This window comes from Megalops cyprinoides, chromosome 18, assembly GCF_013368585.1.
Source record: "Megalops cyprinoides isolate fMegCyp1 chromosome 18, fMegCyp1.pri, whole genome shotgun sequence".
NCBI classification, from domain to species: domain Eukaryota; kingdom Metazoa; phylum Chordata; class Actinopteri; order Elopiformes; family Megalopidae; genus Megalops; species Megalops cyprinoides.
Genome location: NC_050600.1, coordinates 21743818 through 21758590, shown reverse-complemented (window position 1 = coordinate 21758590; position 14773 = coordinate 21743818). Strand labels below are relative to the sequence as shown.

Sequence of the window (14773 nt, the reverse complement as noted above, 5' to 3'; positions counted from 1 at the left end):
AACTTAAAGACTGCTTTTTAAGTACAAAAATAGAACATCTGTTACAAACTCCCGGCCTTTCCTCATGCTACACATCCATTACAATGTCAGCCCCATTCTTGGTAAATGGCAGCGCACAGCAAACAAAATATGTTTTATTTGACCCACAAGATAAACCAGCTACTTCTGGTCTTGATTATGCTCATAGACCAACTCCATTCTTTTTGTGTTTTACTGCTGTCATTAAATGTAATGATATGACACCAGATACTGATGCTCCAGTCATGCATGGTCTGAGAATATACAATAGTGAGCAGATACAAAGATACTGCACACAGACAGTGACTGATCCATGATGATGAATGATGATGATGATGATGGTTTTCTCTCCCAGGCTCAGAGAGAATGTTGGGAAAGAAGGTCGTCTCCTAGCCTAACCCTAATTCTAACCTACAACTAAATCTAAACAAAAGCCTTAATGCTAGTTCTGAGAATCATGAGGCAATCGATCAAACTAAAATGAAACCACACATAACACAGTAACAGACATCCTAGACAAATGTATGGGTCACACAAACAATCTATTTAAGCTTCATTAATTTCAGTGCATGAACGCACACACATTACTACACTGTCCCCACCCAAAATAGCCTAGCATAAGCCGTATAAGAGGTTCACCACTTTCTGTAAACAATAAGCACAATTTTACTGAAATGTTAGTAAAGGTACTGGGCACAAGGTGGCACTCACCACCCTTTCAAAGAAGAAGATGGAAAATTTGTGACACCAAATTTTCCATCACCCCCCCCCCCCCCCCCCCCCCCCCCAGACGAATCATCCCCTTCATAACAACTTACTTCTGTACAACTCATAACCAACTCAAACACATAATCAAAACAAATTTCTCAAATGAATTTATAGAAAATATATGCTGATCTCCTCAAGGATTACAAACATGATCTCATCCAACAAAATAAATAAAAGTTTACAGGGTTATTGAGGAGTGAGAAAATTGCCAGGACTAAATATTAAGCCAATGCAGGTCTCTGACTCTGAAGGTCGAGGCCCTTCATCTTTCAAATAAACAATGCTCAAGAACAGAAGGAATTCCGTTTAACATGTGGAACCAGAAAACTGTTTAAAGAGGTTTAAGTACCCTGGTCAAGAGGTTAGCTGCAGTGTCCCACCTGTGATTTTGTAACGACCTCGCCTCCTCCCACTCCGGCTTCAACCATTCAACGCTCAGCGTTGCCGATCTACTAATCACCGGTCTGATCATCTCCCTCACCTGTCTCCACCTCGTTAATCATTGATTTTTTTTCCCCCCTATTTAAATCCCTGTGTTTAGTTCTCCCTCCTGAAGTCTACTCTTGTGAAAGTATATTCTGAGCTGCATTCTGGTTTGTCAGGTTCTTGTTACCAATCCAACCTATTGTTTGATTCCTGCCTGTCTCCCGTCCGATCACTCTGTTCGTGTCCTGTTTGTATCCTGCCCCGTTCCACAATAAACTCTTGCGTTTCCGCACTTGCTTCTAGCTTTCATTGCAGTGTGTGACAGATTTGCACCTACAGCCTTCTGGTTTAAAGTGTAGCAGCTGTGCCACACAGCTACCTAATGCAGCCGTAATGCCCCAGACAGCTTGTTAAATAATCCATCATACAGGCTCTTTAGTGGTGTCATATTTCTAAGTTATCCATAGTACACAGCTTTCTGAAGCGTCGTCATTTGGTACCATATATGTACTTGTCCAATTGAACCACTAGATGTCAGTAGAGCACAACTATTTGCGCAAAAGCACTCTTTCAACATAATGGGATGTTTCATTATTTTTGAAAAGTAACATTATTACAATCAAGTCATTTCCTAAAGATGTACACTTAGTAGGAAAGGGTTCCCTAGAAGACCTTAACCAAAATAGTTGTGGGAACTCACTCAAAGTCAAATGTATATACAGTATCTCTGTTGTGCAGACATGCATCTTGTACTCCTCCTATCAGTGGATCATCCTATGGCATTAACTGTGCTTATATATTGAACACCTTTCTCTCCACTACGCTAAAAAGTCAGCTTGTTTTAAAGTTTTCTCTACTTGTTTAGCCCCTGTTTGGATGTCTCAGGGAGGACAAGGAGTCCATACTGACCGTAGGGTTGCCTTCACTCTCTGTAAGACCCCTACCAAAAGCAAGAGGAGTGTAAGAACCAATAAGGCTGCCTTCACCACCCTCGACAACACCACCATCACTACTATCGAGCAAGCAGACAAGCAACAAGCAGACATGGACATGAGTCCCTGTGATCTGATTCTGTGCAGGGAATGCTCCTATCCCATCACAGTGGCCATAGAAGTGGTCACCTGGCCACACAAAACAGGTAAGCGCTTGTAGAGACAGAACAATGCCAGGTTTGTACTGTAGATGGCAGTATGTTGCTCTAAGGGATATCATGGGGTTATAAATATGAAGTTAATGCAACAGTGCTTGGGCCTCATTTTTATGTTTATTTATTTATGTATTTTACGAAAGGTGTTTCTAACATGCAAGGAACCCAGTATAGTCCATTGGTCTGCCCTAATTCTCCAAAAATCAGTTTTACCCCTCAAACCTCGAACTCCTCACCTAACAGTTAGTATCAGTTCAGAGTGGGTTTGGGGCCTTACTCCAGAGCTTTTAGCCCTTCTGCAACTGTCTTCAGAGCCGCGGGAGGTCAGTCACCGCAGATAAGAGGATAAATCTCATATGCACTGGGCTACGAATGCCCTGATAGAAAAAGACCACAGCCAAGGCAACATAACCACTCTGTATCACTTCACTCACCAAACTCTATATTGCTTGAGTGGGAATAGCAGTCGACAATAAAGTACAGTACGGTCGCTGTCAGCAAGTGTCACAGAGAACTGAAAAGTCCTCTTAAACACCTCAGCGCAGGGATGGGCTAGTCCTCACACAAAGGCATAGGGGGATAAATAAGCCTAAGAGAAACACATGCAGGCTCTCCTGCTTCAGTGGAATGGTCCTGCCTTCCCGTACGTGGATATCACTGTCACCTCACCACTGAAACCAAATGATAAATAAAGGGCTTTTAATTACGAGATGAGGAGCACAACCCGCCAGTTTCGCCATTTATCGCTCAAAAGTGTCATTTCAATGTCGGCGTTGCAATTCTAATTGGAGGAGTCATTCAGACTTGATTTACAAATAAATTGTACCTCATGATGCACTCCTTTAAATAGCCAGTTTGCACCATTTCATATAAACTCTTACATTTTTCAGGTTAGTGGCACTTATAGCATAGTCTGTAATTATTGGCTGTGTAAAACTGAGGCATTTCTAATGATAAAGCCAGCATAACTGTGACCCATGTCATGAAAGCAGTTATTATTAATTTCTACACATAAATAAGGCATCTTTGTGTAGTAGTAAGGCCTCCTTTAGAAATGTGATTTACTGAATTCAATACTTCAAAAGGTAAAAAAAACACTCATCTATGATCAAAGGCCTCCATGAATGAGCACTCAGAACTATGTCCTGTCAGTCTGAAAGCTGAATGTTCTCTGGTTAATAAACCAAGCCAACCTTACAACAAGCCAGAGCTTTTCAAAATAAACAAAGGACAACCTTATGATCACAGAAATACACTAAAAATCAAGCAGAATGTTTGACCTTATCAGTGTTCTGTGTGTGTGTGTGTGTGTGTGTGTGCCTGCCTAATCACCAGGAGTGCAGGTAGGACCACCTTTGGGCATTGCATTTTCCCTGTACACGCTTCCTCTGGCAAACAGCTAGCAGGCAACACTCTAATCTGAGTCTTGCTCATCTCTGCATTGGGATAGAAAGCTCCACACCACGGCTGATTTGAATGACTCAACGCCTCTAGCATCAGTCCTCATCTCACCTATATTCAGCAGTTGTTTACCAGCCCGACAGGCACGTCTCTCAGTATTATACCTGAAGTGGAATATAGGACCAACTGCAGTACTCAGAATGTGGCAGACAAGGATTTCAAAGTTCTTAGAAACATTGAATTCCATGGAAAGTCTTTGGCTGGAAACACCAACCAGTAAACCAAATCCATTGCAAGAGTTGTCTGCAATTAGATTAATGTTTTAAATGATAACGGTCAGGTGAAGCACTTCTAGTGTCTCAGGGAATGCCTCAGGGAATCTCTCAGTTTAGGAGAAAGAGAAAATTAATGATCTTGTTTAACATTGACCTTGAATATTTATTTTACTCATTTCTTCATTTCTCTATTTTGTACAATGTTTTATTGTTGGGCTGCTACATGCTGTCCTTGTTAAACACCATTGTCTGAATGGCCTGTGCCAGCTGCAGCCAGTCTTGCTGCCAGCTCCCGCGCTCCTGTTGAGAATTCAGGCCGGTGGCCGTCCGTCCCTCTGCGGCCGTGACACGTGTATCTGTCAGCGTCCCGCTCGCGTTCCCGTGTCGTGACACCCGCCGCGCGTGTCTGTCGCGCTCGGCCGTGGCGGCTCCTCTAAGGAGCCCTCCCGGAGCAGAGTCGCGGAGCGGGCGACCCTGGGGTCGCCTAAGAGGCTGACATTCAGCCCCGAGGAGAGGTAGTGGACTGTGGCCGGCGGGAGCCCGGGGGGGAAGAGAGGGGAGGGACAGCCCGGTGACAACACAGACTCCTGCCAGTAGAGCCGAGTTACACAGAGATGTCTCCAGCACGCAGTAGTCGGCACTGGCTGTATAGTGTTCACGCTCCAGATTGTTTCCACAAAGAGGCCCACAAGGGTTGTCTTTGATATCAGCTGCTAAAGTCGATCCTATTGTTTGAAGCACAGGCCTTCTTTTTCTGTCAGTATTAACCCATTTGCCACGGCCTATTGGCAGCTATGTTCAAGTTTACCAGAAGGAAGTTCACACCAAATCTGCCCTTGAATGTTGTAGAGAATAGAGAGCAAGGGGCATGTCTCTGTAGATTCTGGGTCATTAAGGCTAATGTAAATGAAGGACAGAGATTTGACATGCACTGAGGGAGCATATTGCGGCATGGACTCTGTGCTGTGATATGGTGTTGACTGCCTTACCCTGCGCTCACACTGGGAGCAACTATGTCGCTGTATGTCTTCAAGTCGCCAAGTCGCTGTCGCCTAGCTCTACGGTCGCTGTTGCTTGCAGCCAGCTTGTGGGCATTGCTAACGTAGTTTTGAGGAAGTGGGCTACAAATGTATTGACATGAGATGCATCAATTTTCTAAAAAAATGTATATATATTATATATTTATATATATTATATTTTATATTGTGTTTTATATTTATTTATATGTTATCTCGTCTTTCACTGGAGAAGGGCAGAGCAACGTATTGATGTCAGACAATTTCAAAAAGAAAGTCAAGATCTTTCTGTCCCTGGGATGGCATGGAGCACATCATTTTGGGTACCAGCTAAAATTAAAGATAAAGAATAACCAGAAAATCCATTCAGTTCGGGGTTTAGCTGGACTGATAACTGGGAAGGACCTCTCCTCTGGTATCCAATACAGAGGCAGCAGAGGAGTATGGGTAGGGGAAGAGACTCATTTCTTGATTAAGTAGGATTTCTTTTTTTTCCGACTTCTTGTTGTTTATCACTCTACTTTAAAAAATCTGTTTCAAAAACAGAATCAAAATCAGTGCAAGCCATTTGCCATTTCTTGTATTCCTCAATATCTAAAAAAAAATTCCTAGCAAACTAGTGCTAAATCCTGCATTGTATTCCTTTAATAAAGTTCTATATTCCTTGTTTCACAAATTCAGAGACAGAGGATATATCAATATGTATGCTTATGTTGTTCATGTAATGGAGGTATTTGTAGCATAGTGAATTCTGTGTTTTGGATAATGTGTGCATACACATACACACCTATCTGTTAATGGTAAATAAAAAAGTAACTAGAGGGGAAAGTGTAAATGTAAATGAAAGTTTGAGGACAAAGTTTAAGTTGGTTTGAAAAAACCTAGCATGGTAGTAGCCAGTAGTTACAGTTTTGCTCAAGAGACAGCCTGTGTCTGTGACTACAGTAGCAGGCCCATTGTGACGTCAGCTGCACGTGTTAGAATGCTCAGATTCTGAGCATTCCATCCATGTCAGTCAATCAGACATTTTCTGATGTAAAACTGTAAATGCCTCCAAAAGTTTTTAGGTATTAGCACATAAAGCACAAGCAACACAATCCCATATACAAGCTGAAGGTATTGGCCAAGCTTTGTAAGTCTACCTGAAAAGTTGTAGGAAGAGTTAAGTACAGAAAATAGGATGGCAGAAGAAAGAGGAATGGCAAGTTGGCGCATTCATGCCAATTTAATTAAGCAGATGAAAGATACAAAACGTAATTCACTGTATTTTCTCCACTCGGATGGACGGCACTGCTAGTAACACTGCTAACAGACGATATGTGGAATCCTCACACTTGGAATGCCAGTGATTCCGGAGTCATAGAATTTTCTCCAATGTCATAACTGCAGTTGTGATGTCACCTCATTGACTATAAGTACAGCTTCAATCCATTGATTCTGGCAGTATTATGCCAGGAAAAACCAAACCAATAAGAAGAGACTCGATGGAAGAGCAGTACGTAGATGACATCAGCGACGATGAGTTAGACTTTGAGAATGACAGCGACAGCAGCATCTCTACTGTCTCTCAGCTTGAGACGGTCTCCTCCACTGAGGACGAAGACGGCATGGATATGAGCTCCCCTGAGGCTACTCTACTGGCACCTGAGGAGGACATGAACTCAGCGTCCCCTACAGAGGAAAGGGCTGCCAGCCCAGAGAAGCAGGCCCCAGAGGATGGAACCAGCACAGAGCCTCAGAAAGAGGCAAACGAGGTGGAGGAAATGATAAGTGCTGTGGATGGTGTTAAAGAAAACTACACCATGGAGGTGGAGCAGGACGCAAGCTCCCCTGTGATTGACCTGCTAACAGAGAGCGAAGTCCAAATTGAAGAGAACGTTTTTGAGATGCTCAGTCCTATCGATGATGTCACCCTGTCCTTAGACGCAACCGCAGAGGAAGCGAACTCTGCCATCTCGGAGCTTATGGAGCAGCTGGACACCTCTTCTGTGGACATATCGCTTGCTGTCCAGGAGGAGGTGGAGTATTACGTCCAGCTGCCGGGGGAGGCGCCTCGGTACGAGGACGATCGGTTCCTGCTGGAGCCCATCCTGGAGGAGGTGTGCGAGAGCCCGTCCACGCAGGCGGAGCAGGAGGCCATCATCGCCGGTTTCAGGGCCGCCCTGGAACGGGAGCAGCAGAGGCAGGCGGAGGGCGCCGCACGCTTCGAAAAGCTCTGCCGGTGGCTGAAGGTGACAGAGGAGCGGTGTCGCGCTGAGGCAGAGGGCCGGCGGAGCGCGGAGGCCACCGTGGAGAACATGGAGCTGGAGGTCATGGAGCTGGTCTGCAGGAAGAACCAGCTGGAGGAGGAGCGCGACATGGCGCAGAGGCTGCTGGCCGACGAGCGCAACAACAGCCTCCGCCTGCAGAGGGAGCTGGAGGAGGAGAACCGCCGGAACCTGGACCAGGTGTGCGAGCTCGCCCTCCGGCTGACGGAGGCCGGCGAGAGGGAGCAGGAGCTGCAGGAGCGCAACCTCGCCCTGCGGGACGAGGCGGCGGCGCTGAAACTCCGGCTGGAGCAGGAGCGGGCCGGGGCCCGGCGGGAGGAGGGCCGGCAGTCGGAGGCCAGCGAGGCCCTGGCGGAGAGGCTGGAGGACCTGCGGAGGGACCTGCGGCTCAGCGAGGAGACCCTGGCCCAGACCGTCGCGCAGTACAACAACCAGCTCGCCGCCCTCAAGTCCAGGCTGGCCAACGTGTCCAAAACGGCTGAGCGAGTGTCCGAGCTGGAGCGCGAGAACCAAGGCCTCCGCCGGCAGGTGGAGGCTGAGCAAGAGAAATCTCAGACGCTGGCCGAGCTGAAGGAGACTGTCGACCTGCGCCTCGATGACGAGGTCCGCAGGAACACAGAGCTGCAGGCAGAAGCGTCCAGGCTGCGGGCTCTGGCCAAAGCCGCCAAGAAGAAGCTGGCGGAGCAGGAGAGCAGGGAGCGCGAGGGACAGCGGGAGATCGAGGCCACCCTGAGCGCGATGAGGTCCAACATGGACAAGCTCGCCAAGCAACAAGAGAAAGAGGCGATGGAGAAGATCAGCTTGGAGGCTCGGAACAGGAGCCTGGAGGACCAGCTTGCGTCCTTCAAGTCTCTGAGCAAGCGTTTCAAAGGCATGAAGAAGAGCAAGAAGGAGCTGGAGGTGGAGGTCAAGGGCCTGCAGGGGCAGCTGGAGACGTGCAGGCTGGAGCAGCTCCAGGTCAGCAGGGGCTGCAGGGAGGCCGAGGAGCGGGCCCAGAAGGACCTCAGGAAAAAGCTGGAGGAGGTCAACCTCTTCCTGTACATCCAGGCCGCCTCCCAGGAGTCCCGGGAGCACATCCGGGTGGCCAACGAGGTCGGCATGAGGAAGCAGCTCGAGCAGTGCATCCAGGACCTGGAGAGCGAGCTGGGCCTGGCCCGGCGCGGCGAGCAGGACAGCCTCTGCCAGAGGGACTGCGCCAGGACCGAGGCGCAGCACTACCGCGACCTGTACAACGAGGAGGCCCGGCTCCGCAAGGCCCTGGCAGCCAAGCTGGAAAGGTCCAACGAGCGCCTGGAGGAGGCCAACAGCAGACACCAGCACAGCCTGAGCCTCCTGACCAGCAGCATCATCAACAGCAGCAACACCGATCTCACTTTCTAGGCAAAAGGGGATGCGAAGGGATTTCAGGGCCTCTAAGATCAGATCAGATTTTTAAACTTTAGATTTGTACTTTAGATTTTTAGACATTTCCTGTGTTGCCCCATTTTGCCCACTACTTGCATTAAAATGCTGACATGCCTTCTGCCTTTTGTTGATACTGCATTTATATGAGATGTCTGTTTTAAGAAAAAGACAAGAACAAGATTTCCATGAACTAGACAAACAGGATTATTAGTAATTCATCCAGAGCCTTCCTATTTCTCCATTTTCCTTGACTTGGTGATGTGCATGTCTTATGATACCCTTTGTGCTGCACTGCCCAACTTAAGTGTCTGTAAATTACCACCCATCCTAACCACAGAAACTTATAAATTCTCAATGAAGCCTTCACAAAAGGGTGGCACCTAACACCTTTCAACCATAGCCAAAAACAACCTTGTAATCTGGTCTTCCCTTGCCTGTGACAGTACAGTCTGCACAGAAGTGGAAGATGACCATGTGGTAGGGGGAGTTGACCGCAGTTTATGCTGGAGAGGAAGGTGACCATGTGGCGGGTGAAGGTGACCGTGCACTTTGTGCTAGAGTAAACGGTGACCCTGGTGCAGGGAAAGGCGACCGCGCTGGAGCAGGCCGCACAAAGCAAGCGGCACGCATCTGGATAGCGGTGACGGTGGCAGTGGTGGCGGTGGTAGTGGTCACGCGTGTGTGTGTGTGTGTGCATGCGTGCTTGCATGTGTGTGTCTGTGTGTGAGCATGAGGCGTTATGATCCACCTGAGCCGGGGCATCCTCCGTGTCGTGCGATGCGAGTGTGCCGGCTGGTGACCGCTGCTCGTTGTGATTCATGTATTCTTGAACCGCATCGGAAGCATTTACGCGCGTCTCCTCCTCGCTGCCCTCATCAGGTAAGGCCCTCATTTGCATCTGGCCGCCTCTCCCCTCCGTCTGCCCGATTTTAAGTGGGATTTATGAGGGTCGTTAACTCAAGTCACAGCTGCGCTTCCTGGAGTTAAACTTTATGTCCAGTAAAACGAGGCTGATGTTAAATTACCGCTTCATCTCGTTCAGCTGCTTTGATAATACTGTCGGTGCTCTCCACCCCAGCCCCTGTGCACGTGCGACGCTTAACCCTTGCAGTGCCGGGAAGAGGTGACGCAGCCATGTTTGTGTGTGTACGTAAGCATGTGTGACAGTCTTAAGCTCCAGCAGTCAGTATGCCTCAGGCTGTGTGTGTGTGTGTATGTGTGTGATTCTCACGGGCCTGAGAAAGCAGATGTGTGTTTGTGAATGCTTGCATTCTTGCTGTGCTTGCTCTGCCTACTCAAGAACTGTCACAGCACTCAGACTATGAAAGCTGTCATGTGCAGTACTACTACACTACACTACACTATACTTATTTATAGAAGAGGGGGAAAGATACAACCCACGTACTCCTGAATATCAATTTACCTGCTTGTTTTGCAGCTTCACGGAGCAGGGGCACTTTCAGGAAACACTTAAAAATAAACACTTAGAGCCTCTGACTTCCACTGTGGTACACTCTCCTTGTTGCTCGGCAGGGGGTAGGAAGGTTAATACATGGGTAAGAAGATAAAGTGGAGCAGATGAACCCCTCCCCTCGCTGGTCCAGCAGTGATAATGGCCCCCGCTGGCAGGCATGGAGGGGGGGCACAGAGCAGCTGGGGGAACAGACGCTACCTGTCACACACACACACACACACACACACACACACACACACACCGCTGTCTCTGTCTCTCAGGAACATACATTCAAAACATTGCAACGCTGGTAAACAGTACTATTGACCACATAAGCTACAGATGATTTGTGGATTTGAGTAAGAGTAAATGTTTTGTTCTTCTTTGCTGGACACTTAGGTTTTGATGGCATCTTTTTTGATGGGCTCATGAAGACAAACTGTATAGTCTATAAAGGCTCATGAACATACTTCTTTGAAATACAAAAAAAAAAAAAAATTAAAAAAACACTTGCTTTGTCTGGTAGCTGAAGGAGCCTCCACAAACGTACTCACATAGGCTTTGCAGTGAATGCCATGACTATCTGGATGTAGCGATCTCTCAACAGCTCATAGGAATGGCCACAGTGCAAGGGTTTGTGTTTAAACGTAAAAAAAAAAAAACGTAAAGACCTATCCAAAATTTATGGAGACATGGAATTGATTATGTATGCATAAAAATGTCAAAGATCAATCTTGTCATATATTGCAACGATTTTTTTAAATGCCCTACCAAGTGCTTTTCCTGCAGATTAATTTTAGTTTAGCCTCTTAATTTGTTTTTATTTATCTTCCAAATTCAGTGCGCTCAGTTCAGTCTTGAGAAAACACCGACCACAGCTTTGACGGCACAGCGACCCCACAAACGAAACTATTTTAAGCAGTGGTTTCTGCTCCATCTGCTATTTGCTTTACTTTCGTTTTCACTGTAGCCATGTTGGTCACCCGAACATTTTTGTTCTGGTTTCGTTACCCGCACAGACTGATTCGTTAAGTTTGTCGTTGTTTTATTTTGTATAGTTGTTGTCATTTAACAAAAAAAAAAAACTGCTTAAATAAAAACGGGAACCCTGTGACACACCCTCGTCATCGGACCGAAGAAGTGGGCGCCGTGTTCTCCTTGGCATGCAGGGGCACTAGCCGGAGCCTTCGCTTCGTTCGCCATGGATGGTCTTTCGCACGAACTGACCTGTAGCGTTTGCCTGGAGATTTTGGAGAACCCTTACTTGCTGCCATGCGGACACAGCTTCTGCCTGACCTGCGTGCAAGGATTAAGAAACGCCATGGAGTTCAAGTGTCCGGACTGCAGGAGAGAATGCAGGCAGTGGGACGACATTGTTAAAAACTTCAGACTAGCGAACATCGTTGAAGTTTACAGGAAAGGAAAGCATCAGGTGGGTAAATGTCAAAACGAATGCAAAACAACTTCGGTGTTTTTGTCTTCAGAGTGGATTTGTTGGAAACGTTGGCTGTACACTGCGTTGTGAAATTCCAGGCCGATGTGTCAGGCCGCGCATTATGACTTCCACCTTATATAAGAAATGTAAACCCGCTAGCGCTGTTTTTCTGTCCTGCAACCTACACCGATCGTTCTGTGAACACGCAGAGCTACCTTTATTTTAGCTATTGAAAACGCACATTTGTGTAGCTTGCTGTGGACATACATGTAGAGGAATATTATTACTGTGAAGGCTTTTCTGGACATTGGTAAAAAGTTGGTTAGCACTATTTAGTCATTGTCTGTGACTACCCGCCTGCTGGAATGTGTTAACAAAAGGAAAAGTATGGAAGCTGATATGTTTATTTCATAATAGGAAAATATAATGTTCAGCCTGGTGAAGTTAAGGCCTCTGTTTAATATATCCACAAAGCACTTTGTGATTAAAATCAAATAGTGAACATTTACCTAACATAAAAATAGCGAACGTTTTACATTACACTATTGTCATTAAACAGAAAGTCTTATCTAGAGCAACTTCTAGGTTACAGTTTCTAACCGCTATCCATTTATACAGCTGGATATGTACTGAGGCAATTTTGGGTTAAATATCTTGCCAAAGGGTCCAACAGCAGTGCTCCTGTGGGGAATTTAACCAACAACATCTTGGCCCTGCTCATTATCACTATGCTGCCACCCTTTTAGCATTTGTTTGAAGCCTTGCACAGCAATATGAGTTTAGTCGGTACTTAAAACAGCAGGAAAAGTTGTATAATGTATCATTTATAAAGAGCTCTTGATGGAATCTTACTCAGTATCACGGATAAGGTCCCTTGCGGTTTGTTCGAATATGGACCTACTTTTCACTTATCAGTGACATGAGTATTGCATATGTGTGGATCATGGGTCATGGTGTGTGGGATTTGTTGGTGCAAAACAACACCTTAGTTGATACGGCGTGACTCGGCTTTGCTTAGTCTTTCAGAACCGTGACATCATCAGACACCAGCGATGGATCCTGGGTAATCGGTTTGCTGTTGATGGCTGTTGTCTCTTTGATGGTCTATGCTGTTATTTGTAAGTATTAGGACACCTGCTGGTTCACAGCAACAGTACTGGATTTCATGTGCACATTTCAGTCCTTTTCATTCTTGTCTGTCTAGAAGTAGTTCATAATATGTGCTGTGCAATGTGGCTCATCATTCATTGTCAAAATGTCACTCAGTTACAGAAAGTACGTGCAGTGGATTTAAGTTGTATGGTTACTGATGAAATAACATTTTGTATACCCTTTCTTTCAGTGACAAATAAAGTGGATGAACCACCAGATTCTGTGATACGGGAAAAATATCAAGTGGGTGAAAATGTATATTTTTTCCATCATTACCATTAAAAAGTCATTAGAAGTCTTTTTGCTCTGTCCCCTTATCGAGATGTTTGTGAATGGAAATTTGTTGGAATCCCTTGCAGTTTAGTGTACACACGATGAGTTAATATTTTTTCCATTTTAGTGGCTAGACAAGTGTAGACAACTTGCTGTTGCTTTACCTCTGAAAATAGGAGCAGTTGCAAGCAGCGTTTGTGTTAAATTTCCCCCCATATTTTTGGCCATTCAGCAAACAGATTATTAATTACTGTAGAAGGCACCAGTGGTCATTCAGGGATCTGGCTGCTCTCATGTAAATTTCCTGTACACACACGTGTACACTCAGATACGAGACCTTAACCTTAGGTTGACACTGCCTGTAAAAAGACAGTAAGTATTTAAAAATGAAATCCAGGGACTGTATTTGGTCGGACATAGCAATCACCTGCAAAATAATGTCCCTCGCATAGGTGTTTGCTAAATGCTTTTCACGTGGCGCAGATACCAATAAGAATGAAAACCCTTTGAAGAGAAAGTATAGAATAGAACGATGGCGAGTCAGAGCAGATGAACCGTTTCCTTACGCCTGGTTTAAATCTAACCCGTGCTTTGTCACGCTGTTTCAGGAGACCGCGCAGGGAGCCTTGCGGACAGACACGGGCCGCAGCATCATCGGTCAGGTGATCTCTCTGCCTTACTGGTGTTGCTGGGCCGTCATCAGCGCCCTGTGCATGCTCTGCAGTGGCGTGTGGTGGACCATCTCCTTCTTGTGTTCCCTCATTTTTGGGACTCTGTGGATGGTGATCTCTGCCTTGCTGTCGGTGATAGCCGCGGTTTTCAGTTTCGTGTTCGGTTTGTTCAACGTGATTGTGTACGTCTGCGGCATCGCCGCCATCTTGTTCGTGATGCTGCTGACCCTAGGCGACCGCATAGGCTCCAGGAACGTCTCTAAGCAAGGCAAGTGCTGAGAGATCGCAGTCTCTTTTGTCATGCGACTGAACCCTGAAGATGGATATTTTTCCTGGATTTTATTTAGTATAAAGTTTTACACAGTGCATAGTGTTCAGTTAAGCTCGTACTGTGTACTGTGAAATTATTTCAAAACTTAAATGTTGTATGTGTTGTCTACTGTTTATTTATATGTTCTTTAAAGCTGTATATTTCTGTGGAATTTCAGTCCAGATATTCACATGAGGTATCAGCTGATCTTCAGCACAGATGAGATTATATGCAGGGAAATGAAGAGCAATGTTGTTGCAAAATTACACCATATTAGATTATATATCAAATTTAAACTTAGATAATATGTATCAAATTTAAGAAACAAATATAGTAGAAGTGCAGCTGACTATTGATTTGACTGGAACCTACTACCTGTTTAGAAAAAGGTGTTGCAGCCTTAATAGTTTTATACACCAGTTCGAAGGATGGCTAAAATATTGATACTTGATTGATATGATACTTGATTGTTACAGTGCTGTCTTAATACCTCACCCTCCAACCCCACCCCCACCATTGTCCAAACCTGTTTTCTTTGTGTGTGAGTTTTCTCACACTTAATTCGAAGTGGACATGGCACATCCTAATAAAAGCATTATGTCACAAGAGGTGTCATCTGTTGTGTGTCCGTTACAAGACATTACCAGTATGGTACGGTCATATCACCTCATGAGAGAACGGTTGTGTGGTGTATCGGTGTTGAAGGGTGTTATGCTCACACTCACTGTTCTGGGAGTTTGTGAGCCTGGTCTGACAC

At 45.8% G+C, this 14773-nt stretch overlaps 1 long non-coding RNA gene across 1 annotated transcript; it reads left to right on the top strand.

Annotated features, from left to right (window-relative positions):
- The first annotated feature begins 11070 nt into the window (after positions 1-11070).
- LOC118793728 lies at positions 11071-12995 on the top strand. Its single transcript, XR_005005668.1, has 3 exons — positions 11071-11607; positions 12629-12728; positions 12953-12995. It is a non-coding gene; the product is annotated as an uncharacterized LOC118793728 (long non-coding RNA).
- The last annotated feature ends 1778 nt before the right edge of the window (positions 12996-14773 follow it).